This window comes from Miniopterus natalensis, chromosome 2 (assembly GCF_054644295.1).
Source record: "Miniopterus natalensis isolate mMinNat1 chromosome 2, mMinNat1.hap1, whole genome shotgun sequence".
Lineage (NCBI taxonomy): Eukaryota > Metazoa > Chordata > Mammalia > Chiroptera > Miniopteridae > Miniopterus > Miniopterus natalensis.
The window spans coordinates 8872516-8886370 of NC_142082.1; the positions used below are offsets into that span (position 1 = coordinate 8872516).

At 45.9% G+C, this 13855-nt stretch overlaps 1 pseudogene; it reads left to right on the plus strand.

Annotated features, from left to right (window-relative positions):
- The first annotated feature begins 2071 nt into the window (after positions 1-2071).
- On the plus strand, positions 2072-2699 carry LOC107534036 (translationally-controlled tumor protein-like; annotated as a pseudogene).
- Positions 2700-13855: the final 11156 nt, after the last annotated feature.

Sequence of the window (13855 nt, forward strand, 5' to 3'; positions counted from 1 at the left end):
ATACAGCTTTGAATATTCAAATATGTAGTAAGCAGGACAATTGAAAAGAAAACAAAAGGATGAATTTTAACTAAACAGAAAGAGGAAACAGATCTATCAGCTGTAGGGTTTGTTATTGCTACGAAGTCCTAAATTCAGCTCTGCCTTCTTGACAAGGAAACGCGGTGATCTAGTTTCCATGGGACCCCCTGCACTTGGGCAGCTTGTGGGTTCCGGAGAGTGAGCCTTCTAGCTCGAAACTGAGGGACGCAGGTAAAATGATGGACGAGGCCCTCAGGTGACAGTGTTGCAAACGGAAATAGTCTTCAAATGAGCATTTTCCACCTTTGGTACTAAATAGATATACTTAAAAAAACACCCACCTGTATTTGTTGAAATTGCCTAGAAAAAAGTTTAAGAAAATGAGACCATAACCCACTTCAAGTGGAAAATAATTGCCCCATGACCCCTTCGGCTTGATTTAATACTAGCAATTTTCTGATCCATGAGTATACAGGATTCCTGTCTAAGTGAGCTATTGGTGGTTGAGTAAGACACTGGAAATTATCTTAATATGGGCCATTCATGTTTCAAAATAAATTATTTTTTGAAGCTTTCAAGTGTATCTGAATGATGAAAATTCAGATTTTTCTCTAATCACATCAAACTCATAACTTCTTCATGAAATCTACCCTCCAGAAAAGATTTCGCCTTACAGAGCTATTTTTTGGATACAATATATTATCTTATCACAGGTTATTTATATTTTTCTAAAGCTCAAATTGATCATTAACTCAGTCAGAGTCAGAATGCTAGCAGCTGTCATTTTATCCAATATCCAATGTGGTATCACCATACCTTTACTAAAATTTATTTAACTGTACATTTATATATATCTACATTTTATAGATGCTAATTAAATTATTTTGATAAAGCAGGCGTATATTCCTTAAAATATAATGTTGAAAACTTTTGACTCAATATTTTAAGTTTAGGATGTTTATTCTAAAAAAGTATTCAAAATGCAGGCAAAATGTTTCATTACAAGTGCTCTATGTAACATGATAAACTATGAACCCTGAATGCCTGATGGCATAAAAGGATTTAATTATGGCTCTGGCCAGTGTGACCCAGTGGTTAGAGCATTGCCCTCCACTCCCACCCCCCAAGACCAAAGGGTCACAACTTCAATTCCTGGTCAAGGGCACTTACCTGGGTTGCAGGTTCCATCCCTGCCCTGGTGGGGGCACGTGCCTGAGGCAACCAATAAATGTGTCTCTCACAATCAATGTGTCTCTCTCACATCGATGTTCCTCTCTCTCTCTCTCTCTCTCCTTCTCTCCCTCCTCCCTCCCTCCCTTCTACTCTCTCTAAAAACAATCAATGGAAAAAATATCCTCAGGGGACGGTTAACAAACAAACAAAGAAAGTATTTAATTATGTTCCCTGGAGTATTTAACTATTGATTTTGGTTTACAGAGCTTTTAGAATTTAAGCTCCTTGAAGAAGGTAATTTTGTGTTTTGTTCTTGCACATATGCCCAGTATCAGAAGTGCCTATTATGCTCACATGTGCACTCAATAAACCTTTGTGGGATGAATAGATATTTAGTCATTTATTAACTAATTTTTACTCAGCTAAGCTTAAGTAGGCACCTGGCATTTTTCTAAGTACTTTAAACGTATTAATCATTTTAATCCTCACACCACCACCATGAAGTAATTACAATTATTTACTTTACAAACAGGGACAGAGTGACAGAGGCAGTTAGAAAACTTGTTCAGGGTCACGAAGCTGTTTCAGCTGCCATTTGAACCCATTTTATTTCCGGTGTCCATGTTCTTAACCACTGCCTGGCTTCATAATATATATGAAAATGTTCCTTTGAAAGAGTGGAGAATGGTTTTCTAACCTTTTAAGGTGGTTGTTGGTTGGACTGTAAAATATTCCTCCTTGACAGAGTAAATAAGAAAATTCCTTCTTTTTCCACCTGCTCCTCCCTCCCCTTCTCTCCCCCTCCCCCTAAGCACCCCACAGGGCTCCTGCTCAGCAGGTGCCTGTCTGGCTCCTTCCAGCCGGCGCCCTGGTGACCGTCTACCAGGACCTCACCGGCCTTGATGAGATGTTCTCCCATATCTACAAGATCTGGAGATCGCAGCTGGGCTGTGCCTGGAGGGGGAGGGGAAGATGGGCAAGTAGGACACAGAGAACACTGACGACTCGCTCATTGGTGGAAATGCCTCCTCTGAAGGCCCTGAGGGCGAAGGTACCGAAAGCACAACAATCACTGGTGTGGATATTGTCACGAACCACCATTTGCAGGAAACCAGCTTCACAAAAGAAGCCTACAAGAAGCACATCAAAGATGCCATGAAATCAACCAAAGGGAAACTTGAAGGACAGAGGCCAGAAAGAGCAAAGCCTTTTTTGACCGGGGCTGCAGAACAAATCAAGCCCCTCCTCGATAACTTCAAATACTACCAGCTCTCTATTGGTGACAACTTGAACCCAGATGGCACGGTTGCTCTGCTGAAGCACCGTGAGGATGGTGTGACCCCATGTTGATTTTCTTTAAGGATGGTTTAGGAATGGAAAAATGTTCACAAATCTGGCAATGTGGATCTATCACCTGTCATCATATCTGGCTCCCGCTTGTCATCCGCACACCAGGACTAGGACACGTGGGACTGATGGTATCTGGAGCTCTTCATTTATCTTGACCTTGATTGATTGGAGTGGCGGCACTGTTTTTAAGAAAAAAACATGTCATGTAGGTTGTCTAAGAATAAAAATGCACTTAAACTAAAAAACTTCCTTCACTATGTCCAAAGGACGGTTTTCTTAATGAAGGACAGAGAATGTTTTTAAAAAGCTGAGTTTAATGTGTAAAACTGAAATAATATGTTAATATAATACACATTTACCTGTTTCACAACAGCCTGGAGGGAAACACAAGGTCACCACAGCAGAGACAAAACAGAGTTGCACTGACTTCCTAGCCTTCCTCCGTGGAAATCCCAAACAGCTCCAATTCTACCCCCAAACAGTTTTGAGATTCCTTTGGGGATGCTCTATGGGGAAATCTCGGGGTTGTTTTAATTATTTTTCTGGATGGTTTCTTCCTCTCTGTTGTGATGAAATCTGCTAATTGGCTCTGTCTCGGGGACCCTGCCTGAAGGCCTCTCCTGGACTCGCGGCAGTTGTTGGCCCAGCTGCCTCGCTCAGTTCACCGAGTTCATCATCCTGACACTCCAAATCGAGCTACAGTCTGGCAGAAATGACCAAGTGGTATTGGCTAATAGCGCTTTTGTTCTTAATGGAATCGTAATAAATGGCTCTTTTGGGTTTTACTCACTGTTTTATTGCAGCTCCTTTTCCTAGAGTTAAGCCCGGGTGGACTTGTACCGAGGAAGAGGTAAGTGGCCGAAACCGTCCGGCGCTCAGAATCGCCTCTGCAACGGCGCCGCTGTTCTTCCACTGAACACATGGATTTTGAGAATGTCTTCCCTTAAGACGAGTATATTTCAGGGGACCTCCCCATTGAAATAAAGCTCTGCTAGGTGGGCCTTTCAGATATACCCAGACATGCTGCATTCTTGGTTAACATAATTTAGGTTCAAACTGGGGTTCATGCTACTCTAATATAAAAATGTGAAAAGTAAAATTATATTTTACAGATTTTCTTTTTTAAAAATATACCTTTATTGATTTTAGAGAGAGGAAGGGAGAGGGAGAGAGAGAGATGGAAACATCAATGATCGGCTGCCTCCTGCACGCCCCCTACTGGGGATCGAGCCTGCAACTGGGGCCTGTGCCCTGACCGGGAATCAAACCACGATCTCCTGGGTCCTAGGTTGATACTCAACTGCTGAGCCAAGCCAGCTGGGCAGATATTCTTGTTTTCCTATTCTTGGGGAGGTCCCCTTCAACAGAGAAAACAACTGCCCTCTAGAAAGTTAAACTCTAAGGTCAACTCCCTGATCAATCGTCTCATATCGCAGGGAGAGAGGGAACGGCCCTTGGGTCTGTAAGGGAAGAGAGACAAAGATATTGATCAGAAGAGAAGCTGCGTGGTTTCAGAAGCTTAGGAAAGTGGAAGTTAAAGAAGCCAATGATGGCAGAGGCAGCCAAGCTCTCTAAAAGAAAGAAGAGGCTTTGGTCACCAGACTTCGAGTCTCCCCAGCCTGTCAGTAAGGACACCCCTAATGAGGATGGGCTGCGGGGCATCTTTCCGCACAGGCTATTGAACACCATGGGCAACTCCATCCTATCTGAGAATGAGGGGGCCATCATGCCCGATGCCATGAAGGGCTGAGCTCTGTTACTTTCCCTTGTTCTGATTCATGTACTGTGATATCACAACTCTTCCTACTGCTACTCCACTATTGATCCTTTTGAATACTTACTATGCTACAGCATTTAAATACATTATCTCATTTAATCTTCAGGTCAACCTTAATAGGTGTAAACCACTGTTCTAATGATTGGGGTAAAGAGATTGACTTTCAAATATGTGAGTCCACATTTGCATGGCCAAATTTAATCTTCAACGTGTCATTTGACTTCCACATGTGTCTGCTGGTAGAAAAATAAGGGAAGATCAAGGGAACATTAATTTCTCTTAGAAGACAACTAAATTCTTCTTTGACGACTAAGTGAATTACAAGCATTAAGCAGCAAACACTGCATGTTCGTTAGGGCCAATTAGTTGCCTGCATTTCCAAACTAACAAGATTTTATTTCCTTTGGATAAAATGGGATTTGTTACGGTACGTGTTTTGCTTTTTTTCTTGGGTGTTATTTATTGTTTTAATAATAGGAGGAAGTATATAGAGTGTAAAAGAATCAAAAGCTGATTTACTATGGAAATGGGACCAACGTATCTAGGATTTATTGTTTTTACCCTCTAAAGTCCATATTTTTCTATTCTTTGGCTTATGGTTTCTTTCTCTGTGGGCACGCTTCATGATTATTTTGCTTTTAGTTCCTGCACAAAGTTAAAATTGATTTTTCTGAACTTCCAATAACAATTTATATAAGATATAACTCCAATGATGGCATTTCCAGCTGAAGTGCTCAGCTTATATCTGTTAATTTAATATCACAAACTACTTTCTTTAGCACAATAATTTATTTCTTAACAGAGGATGTGTGAAGGACAAAAAGTGTGTTATATTAAATGGTACTATTCCTGCCAAAGTGCTCTTGAGGCACTCACATTATATACAGAATGTAATAGCCACTATCATCAACTCAGAAGTTCTTTGATCTCTCACACATTCAACATTTATACATAATGCATCTCCAAAATTTAGGAATTATTCATTGAATTAGCTCCCAACAATTTACTGACAGTGCCTAAGATTTGCTCTTTCATAAGCAACATAGGACTATGTGTATTGACGTGTACATTTTATGTTACTTTGGGTGGGTAATTCTTTGAGTCCATTTGGCCTTGTTCACTATCCTCCCTTTGACATCGTGAAAGGCTCCACGCAGACCATACTATTCCCCTAACCCTGTGCGTGGTCTAGTGAGAGAGGGAACCTTTCCATACTTTGAAAAACAGTACAAGAGGAGTCTTGTCTGTATATTCCAAATATTTTTTCAATCATGATAAACCATCAACTTTTCTTTCGGTGTATTATTATTTTTTTTATATAGGGTGACAATTGTTCTTTTTTCAACAATATGACAACTTAGGGACATTGCAGCAATGACCAACATTAAAGTAGTTTTTAGACTTAAATCCTAATGGTAAGTTTCTGAGCTATTTTGCAGTATTGTTAAGAAATATTTATAATTATACTCTTTTATTTTATTTTTTTTAAGAAAAAAACACTCTGAGTCTCTGTTACTTCAGTGAGTCTCTCTGGCTTTAAGTCACCTGTAAGTCAGGACTCATCTTGATATTGACAGTGACACTGTAGGTGCTGAAAGAGTATCAACTGGGTAGACCTGGGTTCACCTGAGGACAAGATCCAGATGCTCAGGAGTCAAGTATTATGTAGAGCCAGCCATTTTCTTCTCAAATATAGCTCAGGAAGGTCATTTTAAAACTCTTTCTTAAGAGCCTTTCAAAGAGAGCTACAGCATTATTGAGCTCAAAATATCTTAAGTTCTGCTTTATTATTTGCCAAGAAAATGAACAACATTTTAGAATAAATATTACACTGTGCCCAGGAATTTCTGCAGTTCCTTTAAAACTGTAGGTTAAGCATGAGAGTTAGACCATTGAGATGGTTCTAGTTTTCAAGCTTTGTACAAATGGGGAGACGTGTAAATAAGAAACTAACCCTTAATGCTAGGGAACAGCCTTTTCAAAAGTGAGATTTTCTTTGCTCACTTTTTTCCCCCCTTTGCCCACTTTTGTACTCCATTAGATTTCCCTGGAGTCCTTTTGGTTTTCCCTCTCGTCCTCCTGTGGTTCCTAATTCCTTAATGAGTTGACTTCACCAGTCTGTTCTGAAGTGAGAAGTTAGTGTAATGCGGTGGATTTTAAATAAAGTCATATTTTTTTTTTTTACCTTAAAAGATTGTTCTCTATTCTGATATTGTGCCCTCCCCACTATTTTGGTTAGAACTTTCTTTTTAAAAAAAATATGATCACTGTTATAATGATTTTTTTTTTCTTTTCTCTTTTTAAAAACATTCTAACCTGACAAAAGCTTTTAAGGCCAGTAACTCTACATTAATCCCCAAGCGTATGTTTGAAATTGCATTGATCTATGAAATTTAAAGTTTGGCAACCACAACTATAGACAAAATCTATAACTGAGTTGTAATACTTCCAGATTTCTCCGAAAGGGAAACACTGGCAACAGAGGTTTAAATGCTTTCAAAGATATGACCTGATTTTCACATCGAATGGGAGATAAGTCACCACCTGTCATGTTCCGCTGGACCATTTTTACCCAGCATTTACCCTCCCTGTACCTGGCAACGCATCACGGCTTTAGAACTTTCATATTTATGCCAAAGTCACCACTTGGGTCAAACTCGAAGAAAAGAGGCTATCAGATCTGTTCCGTCTTGTGGTTCTCACGTCATCTCATCTTGAGGTGTGACTTATAAATGATGTTACTCGAGCCTGGATGTGACTTAAGCCACAAACTTAAGAGAAGTTTTTAACACCTTCTTCCAAATTCAAAATAATCATCTCAGGGAGAATAGCACAGAGTTGGAGGATTGCATGGTAAGGTTTATTTTGAGCTGTGGTTTATGATGAGTTGGGGGTATTTTTTCTCTCTACAGTTTTCATCAGAAAAAGATCCCCTGGAAGATCCAACCCTCTGCAGGAAGATGAATGGGGATTTTTTTTAGCCCCCAAAGCTCCGTTAAGGTGATATCCGATCTTTTCTCCACCCCGCCGCTTAGTGTAATGTGCAGTGAAACAGAGAAAATGCAGAGTTTTGCCAAATGCTAGTTGTGGCAGAAAACTTTATATGAAGAAACTAGAATGAATTTATAGTCTAGGTAAATAGTGTGATTTCCAAATAGAAAATGTAACCTTTAAATATAACAGACTAAAAAGGTTATCTATTCTCAATTCTTGTATAGGTATTAAAAGTATAAAAAGATTATTTTGTTTACATACCACTATGCCTCCTCCGTGGAAAGAACTAAATAACGGCTTTGAATGATTGAATGAATTCTGTTTATATCCACTTTATTTTACCCATACAAACTAGGCAGGGTTGTATTATATAAAAATCACACATTGTCTTCTGTCCGTAAGAATCTATAATTTTCCAAATGCTTAAAGAACCCGTAGAGAAACAAATAAAACATTACACATTCTATACTTCAAGTAACGTATGTAAGTTATTTTATTGTCAGAGCCGTCACTGTAGCTCGGCGTTCATCTTAATTCCTACCCGTGGACAACACTTAGCAGACAGCAGGTGCCTTCCCGCCTCTGTCTCCGCCGGCGCTTCGGGGCCGTCTGCAGCCGCGGGAAACCCAGCGGCGACGGGGAACTTGGCTGCGGAGGGAGCGGCCGCGGCGCCGACGGAGGCCGGGGCCTGGGGCCCCCCGGGAACCGACGGGACCGGGAGCCGCGGCGCCCCCGCCTCGCGCGCCCGCGGGAGGCACCCTGGGCGCCGGGTGAGGGTCCCGGCCCGGCCGGGGCGAAGGCCTGTGAAGCGCCCGCCTCCCTCCGCAGGGCTGGAGAGGGCCGCCCCGACGCCGCCCCCCCCGCCCTTCTCCCTGCCCCCCCCCGACACCGCCCCCCCCCGCCCTTCTCCCTGCCCCCCCGACACCGCCCCCCCCCGCCCTTCTCCCTGCCCCCCCCGACGCCGCCCCCCCCCGCCCTTCTCCCTGCCGCCCCGACGCCGCCCCCCCCCGCCCTTCTCCCTGCCCCCCCCCGACGCCGCCCCCCCCCGCCCTTCTCCCTGCCCCCCCGACGCCGCCCCCCCCGCCCTTCTCCCTGCCCCCCCCGGCGCCGCCCCCCCCGCCCTTCTCCCTGCCCCCCCCGGCGCCGCCCCCCCCGCCCTTCTCCCTGCCCCCCCCGGCGCCGCCCCCCCGCCCTTCTCCCTGCCCCCCCCGGCGCCGCCCCCCCCGCCCTTCTCCCTGCCCCCCCCGGCGCCGCCCCCCCCCGCCCTTCTCCCTGCCCCCCCCGGCGCCGCCCCCCCCGCCCTTCTCCCTGCCCCCCCCGGCGCCGCCCCCCCCCGCCCTTCTCCCTGCCCCCCCCGGCGCCGCCCCCCCCCGCCCTTCTCCCTGCCCCCCCCGACGCCGCCCCCCCCGCCCTTCTCCCTGCCCCCCCCCGACGCCGCCCCCCCCGCCCTTCTCCCTGCCCCCCCCACGCCGCCCCCCCGCCCTTCTCCCTGCCCCCCCCACGCCGCCCCCCCCCGCCCTTCTCCCTGCCCCCCCCCCCGGCGCCGCCCCCCCCGCCCTTCTCCCTGCCCCCCCCCCGGCGCCGCCCCCCCCCGCCCTTCTCCCTGCCCCCCCCCCGACGCCGCCCCCCCGCCCTTCTCCCTGCCCCCCCCGACACCGCCCCCCCGCCCCTCCCCCTGCCCCCCGGCGCCGCCCCCCCGGCCCTTCCCCCTGCCCCCCGGCGCCGCCCCCCCCGGCCCTTCCCCCTGCCCCCCGGCGCCGCCCCCCCCGGCCCTTCCCCCTGCCCCCCCCCGGCGCCGCCCCCCCCCGGCCCTTCCCCCTGCCCCCCTTCGCCGCCACCCCCGACCCTTCTCCCTGCTTCTCGGCTCAGCACGGGCGTGGCTTCCCCCGCTCCGTGGGGCGCGTGCTGTGCGGGGCCCCCCCGCAGCTCCCGGCCTCGCGGTGGCGGCTGCGGAGCCCCCGCAGCGCGCGGCGGGCGAAGGGCGCTCGGGAAGCGGCCGCCGGGGGGCCCGGGAGGCGCCGCCCAGGGTTTCCCGACGAGCGGCGTCGGGCTCTGCTCGGTGCCTTCGCGGTCGCCCCGGTTCCCCGCGCGCCGCGTGCGTCCCCGAGGCCAAGAGATCCGGGGGCCGGAGACCCGCGGGCCCACGCGGCACGCCTGTCACCGCAGGGCGACGGGCCGGGGTCCCGGGGCCGAGGGCGTCACTTCTCGGCTCGGCACTCTAGGGCTGCTGTGTCTGCGAAGAGGGGCCTGCGCACTTGCAGCGCGTGCGTGTGTGTGCGTGCGTGTGCGTGTGTGAGCACGTGTGCGTGCATGTGCACGTGTGAGTGCGTGTGTGCGTGTGTGTGCGTGCATGCTCGTGCGTGTGCATGTGTGGGTGCGTGCGTGTGTGAGTGTGCGCATGTGTGCGCGCGTGTGTGCTTGTGTGAGTGAGTGTGCGTGTGCGTGTGTGTGTTGTAATCCAGGGAGGATCTAGGCCTTCAGAGAGGAGAGAAGCAGGGTGACACGTTGGGGACAGGCTCGGTGGGGGACAGGGCCTGAGCAGCGGGAAGGCTTGAAGGAGGGGAGGAGAGCGAGGAGGCTGTGGGCAGAGGGCCCCTGCGGGAGATGGGCCCCTGCGGGTGATGGGCCCCTGCGGGTGATGGGCCCCTGGGGAGATGGGCCCCTGCGGGTGATGGGCCCCTGCGGGTGATGGGCCCCTGCGGGAGATGGGCCCCTGGGGAGATGGGCCCCTGCGGGTGATGGGCCCCTGGGGAGATGGGCCCCTGGGGAGATGGGCCCCTGGGGTGATGGGCCCCTGCGGGTGATGGGCCCCTGCGGGTGATGGGCCCCTGGGGAGATGGGCCCCTGCGGGTGATGGGCCCCTGCGGGAGATGGGCCCCTGGGGAGATGGGCCCCTGCGGGTGATGGGCCCCTGTGGGAGATGGGCCCCTGGGGAGATGGGCCCCTGCGGGTGATGGGCCCCTGGGGAGATGGGCCCCTGGGGAGATGGGCCCCTGGGGAGATGGGCCCCTGGGGAGATGGGCACATCCCAGTCATCTCATTGGCGCCGGGGGACTGTTCAGGGCCCAGGGCCTCCGGAGGCAGGAAGGCCCCGCTGGGAAGCCGTTTCCAAAGCCCGGGAGAGAGAGTGGAAGGGCTGGGGCTCCAGGGGGCCCAGGGGATGGGGGCAGCAGAGGGCCACCCAGCTGTTAATTTCTCTGAAACAGAAATTTCAGTTGAAACTCTTATTAATTGTATGGATTTTTTTTCTAGAGGGCGTTTAAAACTTATAGATACTTCATTTTAAGATTTGATTATTAATTACCATCTGCCACAATAAACAAGAATGTTTATATAGGCTTAAAAATGTGTTTTCTCCCTTGGACAGTTTTGAAGAAAAGCTATATGTTTTCTTGAGGATGTTAGTGCTTGTTTCTTGTGTTATTGCCATGTTACTTTTTTAATTTCACTTCCTAGATGAGTTATTTAAATATTTTCCTTAATGACAGGTTGCCTACATTCTGATGACATCTGGGAAGGCACCTGGGTTTCAATTAGTTACAAATCCCATAGCCACATAGCAACCTTTTAAATGACTTTCCTTTCAAAGTACAATTGCAGTAGAAAGATCCTGACCTTTGGAGTCAAAGAGATGCTAAATTCTGTTTCCACATGTCACTAAGATATTAGGCCAGTTATCAAACCTACCTCACTGAGCAACAAATCAACAGATAATGGTGGCTGGTGATGTTTGGAAAACAATGTGATGTTCTACGTGATCGGCTGGGCCCTTAAAACCCAGCAATCTGGTTTCAAATCCTTACTCTGCACTCACTGGCCTGGGGATTTATTTATTTATTTGTTTATTTGTTTGTTTGTTTGTTTATTGGTGTCTAAAGAAGCTTTATTATTTTTGTTGAAATTCTCCTATTTTTTAAATTTAAATTTTTCTCCCTTTATTATTTTGAAACAAATCCTGAACACCTCATTTCACCCACAAAATTTCAAAACATGTCTTTAAAAATGAGAATTCTATTTTTAAAAAACCGTAATACCTTTATAGCACTTGAAAAGTAACAATTCTTTCATTATATACCCAGCCAGAGCTCAAATTTCTAATTACCTCTTAAATGTGATAAGTACAGAAGGTTCCTGACTTGCGATGGTTCAATTTATGATTTTTCGACTTTCTGATGGTACCAAAGTGATGCCTATAATAAATTACACGAAGCATTCAACACTTAATTATAAAATAGGCTTGTGGTAGATGATTTTGCCCAACTGTAGGCTAATGTAAGTATTCTGAGTATGTTTCAGGTAGGCTGGGTTAAACTATGATGTTTGTTAGGTTAGATGCATTTGTTGCATTTTTAACCTACAGTATTTTCAACTCACGATGGGTTTTTGGGGACGTAACTCTTGTAGGTTGAGGGTCATCTGTAGATTTTTAACTGTTTGTTTGAGTCTGGACCCAAGTAAGGTAACCACGTTGCAATTACCTGTGTTTAAGTCTTTATTAATCTGTAGGCCCCCCTTCAGCTCACTAGTTTTCCTTGACATTTATTTGGTTAGGACACTGGGTCACTATTCTATAGAGCTTCCCCTAGTTTGGCTGTGGGGGCTGCAGCCCCACAGTCTAATGTAACCCTTTCCTTTGCTCTCTGTATTCCTGTGAACTCGTCACTGAATTTAGATGTTAGATTAGATACAGGGTCAATTTTGGGGGGGGGAGGGGCAAAACTCTTCATAGATGAAGACTCTTCATAGATGAAGTTGTTTTTTTCCATAAGGAGACTTGGAGCTTCTGGTGTGCATCCTGTTATAATGTTAACAGCTATTGGTGCACCATGCATAGATCTGCATATACATATTTCAATTTTAAAAGTTTTGATATAAAAACCATTGACATGGATTTTCTGAACAACCACAATTTGTTGAGCGAGAATAGGTAAGTGCCACCCGAGGTTCGCAACAAAAAACACTTAAAAAAACCCCATGAATACAAATAATTGCTAATGACCATACCAAAGGTGTGTATTATTTATCCAAATGATATGCCATGGATCAGCGAGCACCTTGACAAGGAAAGCTCTTTATGTGTGATATAAATCACCAAATGCTTTCTTATTTAAAAGCTGGATGGTGATCACAGCTCTGTGACTTCGTAAATTTGAGTTTCTAATATTATGCTGAAGAACATAAAACCTGTTTATGCATTATAATGCAGCAATAATGTATCTTTTTGCAATCATTGGCATAACGAAACCTAACTTGCCTATAGCATGCATAACAAGTTTGTAAAATGATCAGAATTTTAAATTTTAATTCACCTGCAATTCAAAGCCCTACAGCAATTAAAGAGAAAACCACACACAGAAAACCAATGAATGCAATTTACAGAAAGAATGTTTTCACGTGCCCTTTGTGGCTATCGCAGTGCTGGTGTCTGATAGATATACTTGCATATGAAAATAAGTCCTGATTGAAACAATTTGCTTTTGCTCTTCTTTAAAATAAAGATGCATAGAAATTCAACAAAAAACATATTGTTAGTTTGGGCTGCTCAAATGGCTGTTTTCCTGTGTTTCTGGCTATTTCTATGGAGGCAAGAATGAAGTAAAAATCAAGATGTTTATTTGGATCAGGAGTTGGCAAATGTTTTCTGTAAAAGTCCAGATAGTAATATTTTAGGTTTTGAGGATTAGGTGGTGTCTGTCACAATGACAACTCCTCGACTATGCTTATTGTAATATGAAAGCAGCCTTAGACAATATGTAAATGAAAGAATATGCTTGTGTTCCAATAAAAATTTATTTATAAAAGCAGGTAGTGAGTCTTATTTGGCCTGTGAGTTCCAGTTTGCTGACCCTGGTCTCGATAACTGAGGCCAAGTCCCCCCTTCCCCCCCCAATTGAGTTCAACAAAAGGTAGCTTAATTCTCCACTTTATTTGAAATGTGGAGACACAGGTTTTGGGTTTTGTTATACTTTCAAAGCAAGTCCTTTGAGAAGGCTGGCCACCCGTCTGTCTGAGTTTATTAGAATTAATGAGGATAAGAATGGACTATCCTATGAAGAACAAAAGAAATCTGCCAGCAGGAAGTTCAGCACTTCAAGGAGGCCTTGTGTGTTTCTACTTGGTTTCATAAAGCAACCACTTCACAGCTGAAGACCAAAGAAAAGTTGGACACCAGAGAAAAGAGAGAGAAAGATTTTATTTGTCAGGGAACAAATCACTAACTATAGCATTAAAAATGAACTTTGTATGCTGTTACTTCAAACATCAACAACAAAAGCCTCCCAATTCATTGAAAGCTGGCAACTCACTTTAAAAAAGCTGAATAAATTGTTTCATTGTCTGAAATTAAAAATAAATATGTTTGATATATCTTACATTTGTTTGCAATTACCTTGTGTTACAGCACAAGATTATTCAATTGTATAAAGTAAATCATTCCTTGCAAAATAGCCCCATTCTTAAGAATGTTAAAATACTACATTTTAATGTAATTAATTTCTCAGACCAAATGAATATGTTCCAAAGAAAAGAAATAATTTATTT